At 39.0% G+C, this 19,822-nt stretch overlaps 1 protein-coding gene across 4 annotated transcripts in view; it reads left to right on the top strand.

The window, feature by feature from the left end:
• The window catches only part of LRRC4C (leucine rich repeat containing 4C), a 1,433,039-nt gene that overhangs the window by 248,047 nt on the left and 1,165,170 nt on the right, over positions 1 to 19,822 (top strand). The window lies entirely within an intron of this gene.

Below are 19,822 nucleotides of genomic sequence, written 5' to 3'. Positions count from 1 at the left end.
TGTCACCCCCTGCTCCTTTTGGCTTCAATCATTTTGCTTGTGTTTCAGCTACTTTACAAAAATGTTAATATCAAAATTATTGCTACTTAGCTTCATAATTCAGTTTGGAAGAATGTAAGATGTATACCAACTAGTCTTTCTTCTATCTTCTTTAATTTCTATTTCTAAGTCAGGTCATCCATTTAGACAACAGTGTGTGCTTGCCTGTTCCATAGACATGTTTTCACCATGCGACTATAACATTTAACATTTTTTGTCAAAGTTCACTTTAAGAAACACACGAGAGTCGATTTATAGCTTCACAAAACAGATATACCAATAAATATTTATGTTCTACATAAAAATTATAAAAATTTAAAAAATCTAATGAATGGAATTAATTTAACAATATCTAAGTTTGGACTTTATTTTTCTATTAGTGCTTAAGAGCTTTGTAATTTTCATGGATCCTTTTTAACTGTTTTCCCCCACCCTCATGGCTATTGGGTAGTTAACAGCTTAGTTATATGTAAGTACAAGAGATTGTCTTAGATTTTTTTTTCTCATTATTTGGAATAGTCATCTCACTTCTGTTAAAATTCTGTTTGGGTGTGAGAAGCAGAGATTCAAAAAGTGGTTAAACAGAAAGCTGCCAAACTCCCCTTAAAGAGGAATCAGGAGAAGGCAATTTAAGGTTACATAGATTGTTGATAAAGAGACTCAGCATCTCTCTATCTTCTATAATATTCTAAGTTCAGGGTTTCCATATCTGAGGTCACTGTATGGTTAGTAGGTTTCCCTGGTAGCTCAGCTGATAAAAAATCTGCCTGGAATATGGGAGACCTGAGTTAAATCCCTGGCTTGGGAAATCCCCTGGAGAAGGGAATGGCAACCCACTCCAGTATTCTTGCCTGGATAATTCCATGGACAGAGTAGTCTGGCAGGCTACAGTCCATGGGGTCTCAAAAGTCTGACATGACTGAGCAACTTGCACTTTTACTTTTCGTGGTCTGTAGGGGGCTTTCTCAGGTGGCGCTAGTGGTAATAAGCCTACACGCCAATGCAGGAGAAGTGAGACTCAGTTTTGATCTCTGGGTTGGGAAGATCCCTTGGAGAAGGGCATGGAAACTTCTGTATACTAGAATCCTCCAGTATTCTTGTCTGGAGGTTCCAATGGACAGAGGAGCCTAGCAGGCTACAGTCCATGGGGTCACAAAGAGTCAGAAACGACTAAAGCAACTTAGCACTCATGCATGCATAGTTAGATGGATGGTAAAATTCCAACTGACTTGCCTGTGTTCCAGAAAGAAGGTAGTAGGTTAAAGGGTAAAAGTCATATTTAAGCTGAGCCAGTCCCCAGTTTTAGAAGTGTCTTCCCAGAAGTTGCATCTGCAAAATTCCACTTCCATTCCATTGGCTGCTGCTGCTGCTAAGTCGCTTCAGTTGTGTCCGACTCTGTGCGACCCCAGAGATGGCAGCCCACCAGGCTCCCCCATCCCTGGGATTCTCCAGACAAGAACACTGGAGTGGGTTGCCAACATTGGTTCTTCTCCAATGCATGAAAGTGAAAAGTCAAAATGACGTCGCTCAGTCATGTCCAACTCTTAGTGACCCCATGGACTGCAGCCCACCAGGCTCCTCCACCCATGGGATTTTCCAGGCAAGGGTACTGGAGTGGGGCGCCATTGCCTTCCATTGGCTAGCACTTAGTTAAATAGCCACTTCTACTTGTAAGAGGTCCTGGCAATTGACCAGACATATTGCTCCACATTCCACTAGAAAGACAGAAGAGAAAATGGATATAGGACAGGCAGCTGGAGTATTTTCCTCATCACCCTTTGTCTCATATTTTTCATCTTAATTTCACTAGTTTTAATTTTGCCCTTTTTTAAATTTTCTTCAAATCTGTTTTTGAAGCAGGTGGTACCTAAAAATGAAAATAATAATTTACTAAATAATAACACTAATAGTGCACATGTGCTTAAGAACTTTGCTCACTATATTAACTAAATGTTTTTATGTTATCATTTCAGAAGCATGATGCAGGGGGAGGTTCTATGTTTGCCTTCATTTTGCCAGTGATATATTGCTATGTAAGAAAAGTTAAGTACCTTGCTGAGGTCACCTAGCTAATACATAAGAAATGTGGGTTTCCTTTTTTAAAGTGAATTTACAATGTTGTGTTAGTTTCAAGTTACTCACAGCAAAGGAATTCAGCTTTTTCAGATTCTTTTCATTTTATTATAAGACACTGAGTATAGTAACATGTGCTATACAGTAGGTTCTTGTTTATCTTGTGTGTGTATAGTAGTGTATAGATGTTAATCCCAAAGTCCTAATTTATTTCTACCTTCCCCACCATTGTCCACTTTGGTAACCATAATTTGTTTTTTGTTTGTGAGTCTATTTCAGTTTTGTAAATAAATTCATTTGACTAATATTTTTAGATTCCACATATAAGTTATGTCAAGTGATATATGTCTTTATCTGACTTACTTCACTTAGTATGATAATCTCTAGGTCCATCTCTGTTGGTGCAAATGGCATTATTTCATTCATTTTTATGGCTGAGTAATATTCCATCATATAAGTGTGTGTGTGTGTGTGTGTGTGTGTGTGTGTATCATATCATTTTTTTTTCAGTTTTAAGCATCAGGAGTTTTATTAAACAAAGCAAAAAGTACACTCCCCAGAAAAGAGGAGAGCAGGCTGTCTGTGAACCAGAAGCAGCCCTGCAGCCAGAATAGGGTTCGGTTTTTCAGAATGGTTGAAAGTCCCTCCTCGTGACCTGAGTCATTGGATTGACAAGTTGACAGTGCCAGGTTATATGACCACATCTTGTTTATCCATTCATCTTTTGATGGACATTTGGGTTGCTTCCATGTCTTGGCTATTGTAAATAGTGCTGCCATGAAGGTTAGGGTGCTTGTATCTTTTTGAATTAGAATTTTCTCCAGATATATGCCCAGGGGGTGGATTGCTGGATCATATGATAACTCTATTTTTAGTTTTCAGAGGAACCTGTATACTCTTTTCCATAGTGACTGCACCAAGCTAGACTCTGAGGAACAGTGTAGGGGGGTTCATTTTTCTTCACACTCTCTCTAGCATTAATTATTTGTAGACATTTTAATGATGGCCATTCTGACTGTATGAAGTTATAGCTCATTTTAGTCTTGATTTGCAAGAGAAATGTGGGTATCTAATTGTCATATTTCTTTATTGACAGGCTCATCTGTTCATTAGTTTAAATATTCTGCCATCCTGCATATGAATGAATTGATCTATGACCTCTTGCATCCTTAACCAGGTTGTTTGGTTCTTTTTTCTCCCACCAATGCTGAGAAAGAAAAAAAAATTAATATTTTCTCCATCTTTCTCTCACATTTTTTACCTTTATCTTTAGTTCATGTGAAAAGCTCAAGTCCTGACATCTAGGAGAAGATAGCCTCAGTTAGAGAGGTCATAGTGTCATTTAGCATATTTGGATCAATGCCTGTAAATCCATCATGCTTGTAATTGTCAAATATCTAATTGTGCAACATATTGAAGTCTCTCTGAGAGCAGTGATGGTGTTTGCATTTGCCACAGATTTGGTTTTTCATTCTTAGTACATCACTAGCGTTTATTCCATATTCTCACAGCATGCTTGGGGCTGGTGCATGGGGATGACCCAGAGAGATGTTATGGGGAGGGAGGTGGGAGGGGGGTTCATGTTTGGGAACGCATGTAAGAATTAAAGATTTTAAAATTTTTAAAAAAAATTATTAAAAACTTCTTAATTGTTTAGCACTGTCATAGAGACTGTGAAAACGATATTTAAACAAGTCTCATACAGTGAACCAAATCTTTATCCATGTGACGCTTATTGTCTGTTATGTGAATGGGTGAAAGGCCAAAAAAAACCAAATAGATATGTTTGTGATATTTCAGATTTTATGAGAAGCAGAAAAAAAGAAGGGAAGGGAAGAGAGAAAAAGTGTTGGGAAATGGAAGAGTTGGCTAGTTTTCTCATTGTTAAAGTGACATGATAATAGAACACAAGGTCATCAAGGAGCAAGCCATTTGGCTATCCATCCCAGAAGAACATTCCAAGAAAAGGAAGCAGTAGGTGCCGAGGCTCCATGGGGAGAGTATGCGAAGGTATTCAAGGAATAGTAAATATCAAGACTATTGTAAAAAACCCATTGGAAATCTCAGGTAACAAGTATAAAATTTTAAAGGATAAGAAATAATTCAGTCATAAGGTTATTATCTCTAATGCTAGTCATCACACAGATTCCAAATCTTAGAAATAATATAAAGATGTAAAACCTAAGAAGCACATGGAAAAAAACAAACAAAGAAAAAACTGGTGCCTGCAAATCTGCCTTTCAATCTCATGTCCTCAGGCAGTCCCTGCCTTCCTAACTATAAGAATGGTTCTTGGCAGTGAAGGGCAACATTTCCTGCATGGTAATGGCATAATAGATGAGAATCACCAGGTTAGGGACTTTACATGAAATCATTATCTCAGAAAATACTTTCAACAAACCTGCAAGGTAAAGTAGTTTCTTCTCTTTTACACAGACGATTTCATGAAGACTTCTGCTCAAGGTCATAAGAATATACTAGCCAGAAAGATAAAAATGTCAAAAGTATGTCTTGAAAATTAAATATTCCCCAAAGTTAAGACAGTGTTATATAGGGGAATTTTCAGAAAAAAATAATTTAAGACGTAAAACATAGAGATTGCTTTTTGTTGCTATTATTTTTGCAGTTATAGGTAGTCCAAAACATTTAAAAATTTAAAGAAGAAAAAATATAGATAATGTAGAAATACAGAACAGTACAGAAACGCAATTAAAATTATAAAGAATGTCAATATAGGGGTCAATATGGATTCATCAAAATCTACGCGTTAGATCTGAATATGATTTAATGAAGCTCCCACTGTATTAATTTAAGCATTGATTCATTCCTCCATCACTGAATGCATGTATCTGTTGAGGGCTGACTATATATTGGATGGTATTCTAAGAGGTTGAGATGTACAGTGTATACAAGACAGGGCCCTGGGCTTCTATAGCATTAGTCAGTTCACTCAGTCGTGTCCAACTCTGAAACCCCATGGATTGACTGCAGCACATCAGGTTTCCCTGTCCTTCACTGTCTCCTGCAGTTTGTTCAAACTCATGTCCATCGAGTCAGTGATGGCATCCAGCCATCTCATCTTCTGTCGTCCCCTTTTCCTCCTGCCCCCAATCCCTCCCAGCATCAGAGTCTTTTCAAATGAGTCAGTTCTTTGCATCAGGTGGCCAGAGTATTGGAGCTTCAGCTTTAGCATCAGTCCTTCCAATGAATATTCAGGACTGATTTCCTTTAGGATGGACTGGTTGGATCTCCTTGCAGTCCAAGAGACTCTCAAGAGTCTTCTCCAACACCACAGTTCAAAAGCATCAATTCTTTGGCACTCAGCTTTCTTTATGGTTCAATTTATCTGTAGCATAAATTTAGGAAAAGAACTAAGTCATAAATAAATAAAGAACCAGATATTGTTAGACATCCATTTCCTATTAAAAAGAAGAAAGGCAAGTGGGTAAAGATTACTGAGAGTGTTTTTGTTTGTTATTTATTTTTATTTATTTTTGGCTGTGCTGGGTCTTGCTGCACGTGGACTCTCTCTAGTTGCAAAAAGCAGGGCCACTCTCTAGTTGCGGTGCAAGGGCTTCTTATTGCGATGGCTTCTCTTGTGGCACACAGCTTAGTTGCCCTGCAGCCTGTGGGATTTTCCTGCACAAAGGATTGAACCCATGTCCCCTGCATTGCAAGGTGAATTCTTAACTATTGGACCCCCAGGGAAGCCATGTTTAATTTTGTTTTTTAATAGAGTAGCCAGAATATAACTTTCTGAGGAAAAGACCCTAGAGTAGAGACCTGAGGACATATAAGGCAAATAATGTGATAATCAGGGGGTTACAGGTCGTACAACAAGAAGAGCAATCATGTAGGTCTCAAGGCTGGGGTGGTATGTGTTTGGAAAGATGGAGTTCAACTAATCAGCCATTCTTTTTTTGTGTTTTTTTTTTAACATTAAAAGCCTTTTGGGTAAATTTTTTGAGAAGGTCTGAATCCTGGAGAAAGGAATACATTCAGGTCTGTGATATGCTGGTACAGTTGTAATTCCAAATTATATTGAGACCACCAAATATAATTTTCTGCCTTTTGTTAACTTTTGTCACTTCGGTAAGCCATTCTGTCCTCTGTGATTACATTCTTTAAAATATTTATTAGATGTCTACTGTTTACTAGACACTCAGTATTTGTACATTTGGTGATTCTTGTTGTTAAGTAGTACTAAAACATGCCTTCAGCTCCCAAGAGTGTTCAATTTAAAAAAGTGAACTATTTCATCTGAATATTTAAGAAATTCCCCTGTAAGGCAGAATATTTCCACATATAATACCATATATGATAGTAATGACATGAATCATCCCAGAAGTGTGATATCAGTATGTGTGTACTAAGTCACTCAATCACGTCTAACTCTTTGCAACGCCATGGACTGTAGCCCTCCAGGCTCCTCTGTTCATGGGATTCTCCAGGCAAAAACTCTGAAATGGGTCGTCGTTTCCTACTCCAAGGAATCTTCCCAACCCAGGCACTGAACCCATGTCTGATATATCTCCTGCATTGACAAGCTGGTTCTTTACGGCTAGCGCCACCTGGGAAGAGTAATATCAGTATATGCGTTTTAGTCATTGTTGTGTCCAGTTCTTTGCTATCCTGTGGATTGTAGCCCACCAGGCTCCTCTGTCCATGAAATCCTCCAGGCAAGAATACTGGAGTGGGTTGCCATTTCCTTCTCCAGGGGATTTTCTCAACCCAGGGATCAAACCTGGGTCTCCTGCATTGCAGGCAGATTCTTTACCATCTGAGCCACCAGGGAAGCCCTAATATCAGTATAGACACCAGTTATACCTAAGCCTGCATGGAAGAGGAGGGATTTAAGCTTTTGTATATCTTATCTACATCCCTACTGTTCTTTTAATCTTCTGATACAATTTTTTAATCAATTTTTCCAGATATCTTGGAGAGCAAATAGGCAAGTGAGTGCTTTTTAAGAAGTAAATATCAAGGGCTAGAGGGAATACTATGGCAATTTCAATGTAGAAATTTCAAACTTATGATTTCTTGTATTTATACAATTTAATGTCACAATCTACAATCATTTAGCCATGTATGGAAATAAAATTTGACAAAGTGTTTTCCCCCTTGATGAATTGGAAACTTCTATCAATATAATATGAATATATGGTGAATGTTGACATTCTAGGAGTCAGCAAACTAAAATGGACTGGAATAGGTGAATTTAACTTAGATGAACATTATATCTACTACTGTGGGCATGAATCCCTTAGAAGAAATGGAGTAGTCATCATGGTCAACAAAAGAGTCTGAAATGCAGTACTTGGATGCAATCTCAAAAATGACAGAATGATCTCTATCTGTTTCCAAGGCCAACCATTCAATATCACGGTAATCCAAGCCTATGCCCCAACCAGTAATGCTGAAGAAGCTGAGGTTGAACAGTTCTATGAAGACCTACAAGACCTTTTAGAACTAACACCCAAAACAGATGTCCTTTTCATTATAGGAGACTAGATGCAAAAGTAGGAAGTCAAGAAACACCTGGAGTAACAGGTAAATTTGGCCTTGGAATACAGAATGAAGCAGGGCAAAGGCTAATAGAGTTTTGCCAAGAAAACTCACTGGTCATAACAAACACCCTCTTCCAACAACACAAGAGAAGACTCTACACATGGACATCATCAGATGGTCAACACTGAAATCAGATTGATTATATTCTTTGCAGCCAAAGATGGAGGAGCTCTATACAGCCAGCAAAAACAAGACTGGGAGCTGATTGTGGCTCAGATCATGAACTTGTTATTGCCAAATTCAGAGTTAAATTGAAGAAAGCAGGGAAAACCACTAGACCATTCAGGTATGACCTAAATCAAATCCCTTATGATTATACAGTAGATGTGAGAAATAGATCTAAGGGCCTAGATCTGATAGATAGAGTGCCTGATGAACTATGGAATGAGGTTTGTAACATGGTACAGGAGACAGGGATCAAGACCATCCCCATGGAAAAGAAATGCAAGAAAGCAAAATGGCTGTCGGGGGAGGCCTTACAAATAGCTGTGAAAAGAAGAGACGTGAAAAGCAAAGGAGAAAAGGAAAGATATAAGCATCTGAATGCAGAGTTCCAAAGAATAGCAAGGAGAGATAAGAAAGTCTTCTTCAGTGATCAATGCAAAGAAATAGAGGAAAAGAGCAGAATGGGAAAGACTAGAGATCTCTTCAAGAAAATTAGAGATACCGAGGGAATATTTCATGCAAAGATGGGCTCGATAAAGGACAGAAATGGTATGGACCTAACAGAAGCAGAAGATATTAAGAAGAGGTGGCAAGAATAAACAGAAGAACTGTACAAAAAAGATCTTCACGGCCAAGATAATCATGATGGTGTGATCACTCATCTAGAGCCAGACATCCTGGAATGTGAAGTCAAGTGGGCCTCAGAAAATATCACTACGAACAAAGCTAGTGGAGGTAATGGAATTCCAGTTGAGCTACTTCAAATCCTAAAAGATGATGCTGTGAAAGTGCTGCACTCAACGTGTCAACAAATTTGGAAAACTCAGCAGTGGCCACAGGACTGGAAAAGGTCAGTTTTCATTCTAATCCCAAAGAAAGGCAATGCCAAAGAATGCTCAAACTACCGCATAGTTGCACTCATCTCACATGCTAGTAAAGTCATGCTCAAAATTCTCCAAGCCAGGCTTCAGAAATACGTGAACCGTGAACTTCCAGATGTTCAAACTGGTTTTAGAAAAGGCAGAGGAACCAGAGATCAAATTGCCAACATCTGCTGGATCATGGAAAAAGCAAGAGAGTTCCAGAAAAACATCTATTTCTCCTTTATTGACTATGCCAACACGTTTGACTGTGTGTATCACAATAAACTGTGGAAAATTCTTCAAGAGATAGGAATACCAGACCACCTGACCTGCCTCTTGAGAAACCTATATGCAGGTCAGGAAGCATCATTTAGAACTGGACATGGAACAACAGACTGGTTCCAAATAGGAAAGGGAGTACTTCAAGGCTGTATATTGTCACCCTGCTTATTTAATGCTGGAGATTTGAAAAGTCTGTCTGTACCTCTAGTGAAAGAAATCTGAACTTACATTGATTGAGTTATATGGCTTATTTAACTTATATGCAGAGTACATCATGAGAAATGCTGGACTGGAAGAAGAGCAAACTGGAATCAAGATTGCCGCGAGAAATATCAATAACCTCAGATATGCAGATGGCACCACCCTTAAGGCAGAAAGTGAAGAGGAACTAAAACGCCTCTTGATGAAAGTGAAAGAGGAGAGTGAAAAAGTTGGCTCAAAGCTCAACTTTCTTAAAACTAAAATCATGGCATCTGGTCCCATCACTTCATGGGAAATAGATGGAGAAACAGTGGAAACAGTGTCAGACTTATTTTGGGGGCTCCAAAATCACTGCAGATGGTGATTGCAGTCATGAAATTAAAAGACACTCCTTGGAAGGAAAGTTATGACCAACCTAGATAGCATATTAAATAGCACAGACATTACTTTGCCAACAGAAGTCCGTCTAGTCGAGGTTATTGGTTTTCTAGTGGTCATGTATGGATGCGAGAGTTGGACTGTGAAGAAAGCTGAGCGCCGAAGAATTGATGCTTTTCAACTGTGGTGTTGGAGAAGAGTTTTGAGAGTCCCTTGGACTGCAAGGAGATCCAACCAGTCCATTCTGAAGATCAGCCCTGGAATTTCTTTGGAAGGAATGATGCAAAAGCTGAAACTCCAGTACTTTGGCCACCTCATGCGAAGAGTTGACTCATTGGAAAAGACCCTGATGCTGGGAGGGATTGGGGGCAGGAGGAGAAGGGGACGACAGAGGATAAGATGGCTGGATGGCATCACCAACTCGATGGATGTGAGTTTGAGTGAACTCAGGGAGTTGGAGTTGGACAGGGAGGCCTGGAGTGCTGCAGTTCTTGGGGTTGCAAAGAGTTGAACACGACTGAGCGGCTGAACTGACCTGGAATGTGTATGTATAAATGAATATATTTTTTATTTTATAAAAATAAAAGAGCTATGGAATAAAAGTGGAAGATAAATTTAAAATATCGAGGTATCTAAAAACAGAAGTAATATTGCCCCTGTCAATCCTGAAATCCAGAAATAATTATTAATATTGCCATGTGTTTTCTTCCAGACTTTGATCCTTATGTAATACATTTTATACCTGAGTCTTCTGTAACTCAAAATGAATGCAAAATTATGTTTCCTGATGTTATTAAGTATAGAACACATGGTTTTGCATATTATTGCAATTTTCAGAACTAAAGTTTCAAATGAAGGTAATGATTCAATTGATAGTTAATTTAATACCTTTCTTTATTGTTATTATTATAAACACCTTTGATATTAATAGTTACCCCCAAGGCCAAAATTCAGTGCCATGTTGCCTATGATTTCTTCCTTGATTTTACTAAATTGAAAGATTGGCTCTTTCGTTTGAACCTTCTTAACCTTTTGATTCCGCTTATTTAGGTTGTTTTCATGCTTGAATTGTCTCCTCTAGAGGAGTGACTGAGCACACAGTAGAAGTAAAAAGATCTTTTTATTTTATTCAATTATTTTGCACATTCCAAGTATTGTCTAAATATTTGTTAAGTAAATGTCTAAGGGAAGAACAGCTGAGGAACATAATGTGTGCATGCGTATGTGTGTGTGTGTGTATTTGCAAGCGTGTGCTCATTCGCTAAGTCACGTATGACACTTTGCAACCCCATCGACTGTAATCCGCCTGGCTTCTGCCCTTGGGATTTTCCAGGCAAGAATACTGGAGTGGGTTGCCATTTCCTCCTTGAGGGGGTCTTCCCAACAGAGGGATCAAACCTGCCACTCCTGAGTTTCCTGTGTTGTCAGGCTGATTCTTAACCACTGCGCCACCTGGGAAGCCCATATATATGTATGTGTTTATGTATGTATATATGATATGTACATATGTGAATATATATATGCATATATATTGTGTGTATACATACACACACACTCTCACTTAACTTTAATTTCCAAGATCCCTTGTCAACATAGTTACTTGTTTTGACAATTGCCCAGGAGATTATATTGCCTCAATTTAAATGCAGAGTTGCTGAAATTCAAACATAAGCTCATGCAATCAAAGCTCTTATAATTGTCAGACATTTCAACTTAAGTAAACATTAGCCTTGGCAAAATAAATTTGAACTGGCAGCCAATTCACAAAATTGCTAATTGTTCTTACTTAACTGTGTATCTTAGCTGGTATTTGGTCCTTAACTATGAAATGCCTGTGTATAGTCCGTCTTATGCCCTACTAATATTATTTAAACCTAAGCTCCCTGAATTACTCAAAAACATAATTTGCAAGTCAAATATTTTATATATTTCAGCTAATGTATAACTTATACTAACATATATATCTGTATATATGTGTATATATATGTGTGTGTGTGTGTGTATGTGTGTGTCTGTTTATTACTAAAATATTTTTATTCATTATGCACTCTGTCAACTCATAGTTCTGGAATACATGTGGTGACCTTGAACCCAGGACTTTGGAAATGTCGTTTCTATCTTAAGGCATTGGTTCTCAGCCAGGGATGATTATGCTCCCGCCCCTCATCCCTCAGACATTTGACAATGTCTGGAGACGTTTTTGGTTGTCATGTCTGGTGAAGGGTGGCAACTACTAATATCGAGTAGTTAGCAGTCAAGAATGCTCCTTAATATCCTACAACTCACAGAACAACCCATACAACATACAATTATCTGCTCTATTGCTTATCCCACTGAGATTGAGAAACCATGTCTTGTATAATCTCAGTTTCAGAGTAGAGGAGAAGCCTGTTATTATATCAGTGGATTTAAGATTTTAATAAGTACCAAGGATAAGTATTTGTGGCAGGGATACAGAGGAGGGTGTGGTCAACTTTCCCTGGAAAAGAGACTGAAAGTTTTAAGAAAGTGATGTTGAACTGAAGTGGGTGAGAGGGCGCAAGGAGAAATCATTTCAGGGTGAGGAAATTGTTTGAGCCAAGTCACGGAAAGACACTACAAATGGCTTAAGTGAACAGCAGTTCTTGGTGGTGGTATGAATCCCTATGCAAAATAATTCTGGATCACCAGTCGAAGGCTTAATCATGAAGATTTGGTTTTGTAAGCTGAAGAGCTTGAACTTTATTCTATAGGGTAAGGAAATCCACTGAAGAGATCTAAAGAGTCAGCATTAGTTATTTAAAAAAAAATGAAAAGAAATTGAAAAGAACAAAGATGATAAGATGCATGACTGTAGTCTGGCTAATCATTAGTAGTGCAAGTTTAGATCCTGAGAAGCTGCTCTATCACCAGAAGTGGGGTTTGATGGTAGCTGTTGTGAAATGACAATGCTAGGAAGGCTGAGGGGATAGAATTTGCCTTTTGATGGAATGTGGGAGCTGAGATGTCAAATAGGACTTTTCAGAAGTCAGTTTCTTATAACATTGGAAGTAGACTAGTTTGTTGAACAAGAACATCAGAAGAGGAGATTGATCCTCTGAAATATCTCGTTGTCAAGCAGAGAAAGAGAAGTTAGATTTTGCATTATAATAGCTAGTCAGAGAGATGATGGGCCAAGAAAGGCGGTGTGGTGATGTACAAAGAACATAAGAGACATCAGGTCATTATTTGAAATTAAGCTGACACAGAAGAGTTTTATTTCCACTGCAAACAAATCATGAAAGAAGTATTTTTGAAATGGCAAAAATCAAGAAATTTTTTGTTGTTGTTGATGGCTATTCTGAACCGTGTGAGGTGATACCTCATTGTAGCTGGATCTGCATTTCTCTAACAGTTAGTGTTGCTGAGCATCTTTTCGTGTGCCTCTTGGCCCTCTGTAAGTGTTATTTGGAGAAGTGTCTGTTTAGGTCTTCCGCCCATTTTATTTTATACATTGAATCTAGAAAAATGGTACAGATGAACCTATCTGCAGGGCAGAACTTGAGATGCAGAGAATGGCCACGCAGACATGGTGGAGCAGGAGGGGTGGGATGAGCCGAGAGACTGGAATTGACATACATTTGCTACCATTTATAAAAACAGCCAGCTACTGGGAACCTTCTGCGTAGCACAGGGAGCTTATCTCAGTGCTCTCTGGTGACCTAGAGGGGTGGAATGGGGCTGAGTGGGCGAGAGGATTAAGAAGGGAATATATGTATGTGTATAGCTGATTCACTTCATTGGATAGCAGGAATTAACGCGACATTGTGAAGCAACTATACCCTAGTAAGTTTAAAAAAAAATCAAGAAAGGGACTCCTTAGATTGCAAAATGAAAAGAAAAAAAATTCAAGATAAGATTAATAATCAGAGGTCCCCAATTTCTAGTTATTAGAACTGGAAAACTTACCTTAATTTCTTGGTCTTATATTTCAGTACCCTCAGACGGGAGCTACTTACAGAAAGAGACTGAATGTGTATTATCCACAGGACCTTTGAGACAGGAAGGTATCCTACTATGTCCTCAAAAACAAAATTCTAACCACTAGCCATGAGTGAAAACAAGTCAGTTTTTAGAAACAGGCGATGTGAAACACTTGAAGCACATTTGTGAGTTCCAAATTTATATTCCTTATGTGGTGTGAGAACGGCAAGTTGAGAACGTACCAACATTCTAATATAAACTCTGAAACCATGGCAACAATGAAGAGATGAATGTGAACTGGCACTCAATGGATGTTGCTACTAACTGGGGCTCCTGAAGGAGACCCAAGTCTGTGTGGTTTAAACAGCATGTGTATATTCTCTCTCGCAGTTCTTGAGGCTGGAAGTCCAAGATCAAGGTGTTAGCAGCGCTGGTTTCTGGTGGGAGCGCTCTTCTCGGCGTGTTGGTGGCCTCATCTTTGCTGTGTCCTCACCCAGGGTTTCCTCTGCATGCATTTTCCTGTGAACTCCTCTTCTTCTGATGAGAACACATGTTCCATTTTGAATTAGGATCCCGACCTGATGACATTGTTTGACCTTAATGACCTCTTTAAAGACCTTTTGTCCAAATACAGCCACACTGGGTGTTAGGGTTTCAACAACACATGGATTTTGAGGAGACAAGTCAGTCTATAACAACCTCCATGAAGATTCCTTAAGACATTTCAAGTCACCTGTAGGGAGTCATAATTAAAAAGGATCAGAAAATTCAGCAAATAGAATTCACACCCTAGAACAAGAAATAATAGAACTAGTCAGAGGAGACATTAAAGTAAATGTGTAAAAGTTTAAATAGATACAAAAAAGAGAAAGAACCACAGGCATCAAACTTGAAGAAGGACCCCTATCTTGTTATCTTGCTATGAAACATATGAGCTGTATGATCTGGAGGTTGTAAGTAAATAATTTGGTAAAGATGTAGATAATCGTAAATGTTAGTAACTTGAAAATAGGTCTGTGTAAATAATTAGACATTCACCATGGGTGTAAAGATATGAGAAAGATAAGATACTACAGAATACATACAACAGAGTTTTTAGAAGAGGAGAATAAAGAAAAGTAAAAGATACAATAACTCAGAATGTTCCTGGATTGAAAAGAGATTTCAGCCTTTAGAATTACTGAGTATACCACATTCTTGACAGGATGATCAAAAACAATTCTACATGCAGATATATTGCCCTGAAACTTCAAAACTCACACAACCAGAAAAAAAGTCTTAAAGGCAGACAAAGATGAAATATCTATTACAATCAAAGGAATGAAAATTAGAATTACTGAAGATGTCTCACAGTCATGATAGAAGGATAACTTTGAAGGGGGGATGACATATACTTGTCAGCCTAGAATTCTATACTTAGTCAAAGTATAATTCATGGGAAGAAATTTAAATTTTTTAAATGTTCATAAAAATACTGTGACAATTAACGATTCTAGACTCTCACCAAAAAAAAAAAAAAAAAAAAAAAAAGGCATGGAAATCAGTAAGAGGAGACTGAATCCTCTCCTCCCCAAACAAGGATGAGATGGTTTGGAAATATTTTGATAATCATATAAATGTAAGCAAAGATGTATTGTAGAAAAAACTGATATATTATTAATTTTTGATCATTTTTGAAAAGGTATTTTATAGGCACAAACAACTCAATGTGGTACATTAGAGGAAGAACTGTAGTGTGAAGATATTCTAAAGCCTTATTTGGTTTGAAAAGTGATTAGACATATTGATTATCTATACACTCTTAAGTATATATGTTTAAAATTTCCATCCCTCTATCCATCACTATTTTGGGGATGCGTTTGGGAGTAAGTTGCAGACATCAGTGTACTTCCCCTGAAATACATCAGCATATAAATCATTAACTAGAGGTCAATATTTGTATGAGTGAGCACAAACAGAAAAGAAAGAATCTTTTATATCCAGAGGGATATAAAAGAGGGATGAATAAAGAAGTGTGTATCAATCTAATAGTAGGGTTTAACAAAATGGATATAAATGATAGAGACCCCCCTAGAGTATAATGGTTTCCTCTGGGAAGAAAAGGGAGTCAAATTGAGGAGAATTCCAAGTTGGGCTTTAGCTTTTTCTAATATATCAGTTCTGGAAAAATAGTACAAATTGTGAAGCAAAATGTTAACGTGCTAAATCTGTGGATAGATGAGATCTGTTAGTTGTAATAATTGGTATATTCCTATATGTTTTAAATATCATATTAACAAATTTAAAACATACACTGGTGTAAGATAAAGCTGTGTCTTAGCCCATTCCCTACATATACTATGTAACTTGAGTAAAATTATTCAGTTCCTGTAGGTTTCAATTGCTTGCTTTTTAAAGGTATACATGATTACAATATTCCCTACCTTTCAGTGTTGTTTCAACAGTGTGTAGTGTATGGTACAGTATTTGGAGAAAATGCAGGATAATTGGTAGAAATAAAATAGTTTATTTCATGCAGTAGCATGAAATCAAAGAGAGGAGAATTTTCAGAAAGGGAAAGGAGGGATTGCTTATATTACATGCAAGCAAAATGTTCAAATTACTGAGACTGACCATTGGTTTTAACTCTAATGAGGTCATTGATGAAGTTTTCCTGGGCAGTTTGGGGGGACTGATACCAGTGGAAGACTACAGACAGGGATTGAAGAGGGGAAGGACAGATAAGAAAAGATCACAGTACTTGTTTGAAACAAGAAGGCAAGGAAAAAGTGCCTACTTATTTATAGAAGCAAGAGAGAAAACAGGAATTTTAAAAATGGGAGGCTAAATGTGAACTAATTTAAGTAGTTCAGTTGTGGAGGAAAATGGGTCAGAGACGAGAAGACGACAGAGGGTTGTGCCTCTGTGTGTCTGTGTGTGTAATGGTAAGGATTTTGGCATTTAACAGACTGAAAGGAGAGACCCAGTAGCAAGGGGGGAAGTAGAAATGTTGGAGCAAAGTAGACCCCTGATACATCAAGGTCCTAGAGGAGACAGTGTGCTTGCTCAGTCGACCAGTCGTGTCTTACTCTTCATGACCCTGTGGACTGTGGCCTGACAGGATCCTCTCTCCATGGAATTTTCCAGGCAAGAATACTGCAGTGGGTTTCTATGCCCTCCTCTAGGGGATCTTCCCCACCCAGGGATTGAGTCCGTGTCTCCTGTGTGTTCCACATTGCAAGCAGATTCTTTACAACTGTGCCACTCAATTCAGTTCAGTTCAGTCGCTCAGCTGTGTCCGACTCTTTGCGACCCCATGAATCGCAGCACACCAGGCCTCCCTGTCCATCACCAACTCCCGGAGTTCACTCAAACTCACGTCCATTGAGTCAGTGATGCCATCCAGCCATCTCATCCTCTGTCGTCCCCTTCTCCTCCTGCCCTCAATCCCTCCCAGCATCAGGGTCTTTTCCAATGAGTCAACTCTTCGCATGAGGTGGCCAAAGGACTGGAGCTTCAGCTTTAGCATCATTCCTTCCAAAAGAAATCCCAGGGCTGATCTCCTTCAGAATGGACTGGTTGGATCTCCTTGCAGTCCAAGGGACTCTCAAGAGTCTTCTCCAATACCACGGTTCAAAAGCATCAATTCTTTGGCGCTCAGCCTTCTTCACAGTCCAACTCTCACATCCATACATGACCACTGGAAAAACCATAGCCTTGACTAGACGGACCTTAGTCGGCAAAGTAATGTCTCTGCTTTTGAATATGCTATCTAGGTTGGTCATAACTTTTCTTCCAAGGAGTAAGCGTCTTTTAATTTCATGGCTGTAGTCACCATCTGCAGTGATTTTGGAGCCCAAAAATATAAAGTCTGACACTGTTTCCACTGTTTACCCATCTATTTCCCATGAAGTGATGGGACCGGACACCATGATCTTCGTTTTCTGAATGTTGAGCTTTAAGCCAACTTTTTCACTCTCCTCTCACTTTCATCAAGAGGCTTTTAGTTCCTCTTCACTTTCTGCCATAAGGGTGGTATCATCTGCACATCTGAGGTTACTGTGCCCCTGGGGAAGCCCAAAAGAGGCAGTAGGGGTAGGAATTAAGACCGCAGGTGGAAGAGTTGGTCTTAAGCAAGAGAGATTAGAAGTTGACAGCGTGTGCTGAAAGAGATAGTACTGACCTGTGAGTGAAGGACGATGAGGGAGTTTATGACTCTTAGCTTCAGATTTGTCTGTGAAAGATTTGAGGGGATTCCTCCACTGACCAAGTGCATGTACTTTTGTCATTGTTGTTGTTGGTGGACTTGGCCCTTATCAAGAATAAGGACTCAGGCATTGAAATACTTCATAAAGGATGTTCCTTCCAATGAGAAAATTAGATTCGGGCTCCAGTCTCCTTCTCTAAAGTGGGTTTTCTTTTTTGTATGTGAAGCATCATTGTTCGAGACCTCAAGTTACCAGACTCATTTCAGAAAGTCATGAAAGGTCCACGGAGGGGACTGAGGTGTGAGAGTTCCTGGCTCAGCCTTTTGGGAAATAAACAGGCACCAAGACTCCACATTTGCATGTCCTCTACAAAATCGGTTTTCCAAAAATAGACTCTCGCAAGCTGTAGTCACAGTTGAATGTCATGTTTCTATTATTGCGATGACATAAAATCATTAAAGCGCTGCTAGTAGTAAAAGCAGTCATGTCTGGTAATAGAATTGCGCTGTGCCCATTCAAAGGGAATTGCCTTTTAAATGACACATGCGGAGCGAGGACAGGAGGGCCAGGGACTGAGGTGTGACTTCCGCAGCCTTTTATGACACGTCCTCCTTTGATCTCGCTGTAGCAAGCACTCAAGTTCTTTGTTCTGAAAAGTGGTGTCATAGTGACTGGAGTGCATGAACACAGGTTGTAAGAAGGTTTCAAGTTTTTTGAGTCATCTGCTAATTATTAATATTTTCTATATTTAAAGTACTTGAAAAATTATTAAAAGTTCCTAATATCAGGTTTCAAGTCCTGCCTTCCTAATTTCACAGGTTTTTTTTTTTTTTGTCTAGACTTCTTTGTATATCACAAATATCATAGAAGCTGAATTATGGAGACCTACTATGTCAGGCATGTGATCTCAGTTAATCTCCATACAACCCAATGAGATAGCTATTACTAATATTAATATTACCGTGGACAAATGAATGCACCAGCGTCTTGAGACTATACTCAATCTTTTCAATACCAATTGGGATTCAAACTCACGTCTGAATAAAAATGGCTGAGATTTAAAAGAGGCACTGAGTCAAATGTTACTTTAAGTTCTGAACCTATTAAAGAATAGACAGGGAAGTCTTGACTTCCTTAGAAATTAAGATATTTAATTTTACTATTAGAAAAGCTGTGTTGAGAAACACACCTGGTACATAAGGCCAAAATAGATTTCCTATCCTCCCCCTAAAATGCCTCTGGCACCTTGTATGGTGAGAAGTATAGTTGCAAGTGGGTTTCCCAGGTGGCTCACTGGGTAAAGAACCTTTCTGCCAATGCAGGAGACGTGAGACACATCGGTCCGATCCTTGGGTCAGGAAGATCCCCTGGAAGAGGGCTTGGAAACCCACTCCAGTATTCTTGCCTGAAAAAATCCCATGGACAGAGTCTAGCGAGCTATAGTCCATAGACTCACAAAGAGTTGGACATGCCTGAGGCAACTTAGCGCGCGCGCGCACACACACACACACACACACGCACACACACACACGCACACACACTTGCAAGCAGAAATAAAGCCTACCTCTCACCTTCCAGGAGCAGATGGTACAGGTGCTCTTATCCTGCACAATAGAGCCACTCATCTTCTTGTGGAAGGGAAATGGTCAGAGGTGTAGGGTTGGATTCCAGCTAACACCTCCAAGACAGCCAGAGGTTTATCAGTAGAGGAAATAAATCATTCACCCTAGACATGGAACATACTATCTCCACAGCATCTTATTTCTATGAATTGGATTAGTTCCCTACACTAAGTGTAGGATCATCAATTTAATGGGCTTCATAAGAGTAACAAGTGTGTTAATCAAACCCGGACAAAACTCCAGGAAGCTCACGTACTAGGACTGATGAAAGGACATTACATGGGAGGCATGCACCATAGTAAAAGCCCATGCTCCCCATTTCCCATTGTACTCTGGGGGTGCACCCAGGAGTCTAGCAAATCTAAGCCTGGAGTACCAGAGGACTTTTAAGAAACTAATTAGTGAAGTGATAGTACCTCCCCAGCCATGATTAAGAGCCAGAATCCATCAGCTATAATTATAGCATGGTCTTAGCTCCAAGTCTTATTCTGCCAAGTTTGAC

This window comes from Ovis aries, chromosome 15 (genome assembly GCF_016772045.2).
Source record: "Ovis aries strain OAR_USU_Benz2616 breed Rambouillet chromosome 15, ARS-UI_Ramb_v3.0, whole genome shotgun sequence".
Taxonomy (NCBI): Eukaryota; Metazoa; Chordata; class Mammalia; order Artiodactyla; family Bovidae; genus Ovis; species Ovis aries.
The sequence above is the reverse complement of the archived record's forward strand: the minus strand, read 5'-3'. Positions and strand labels throughout refer to the sequence as shown.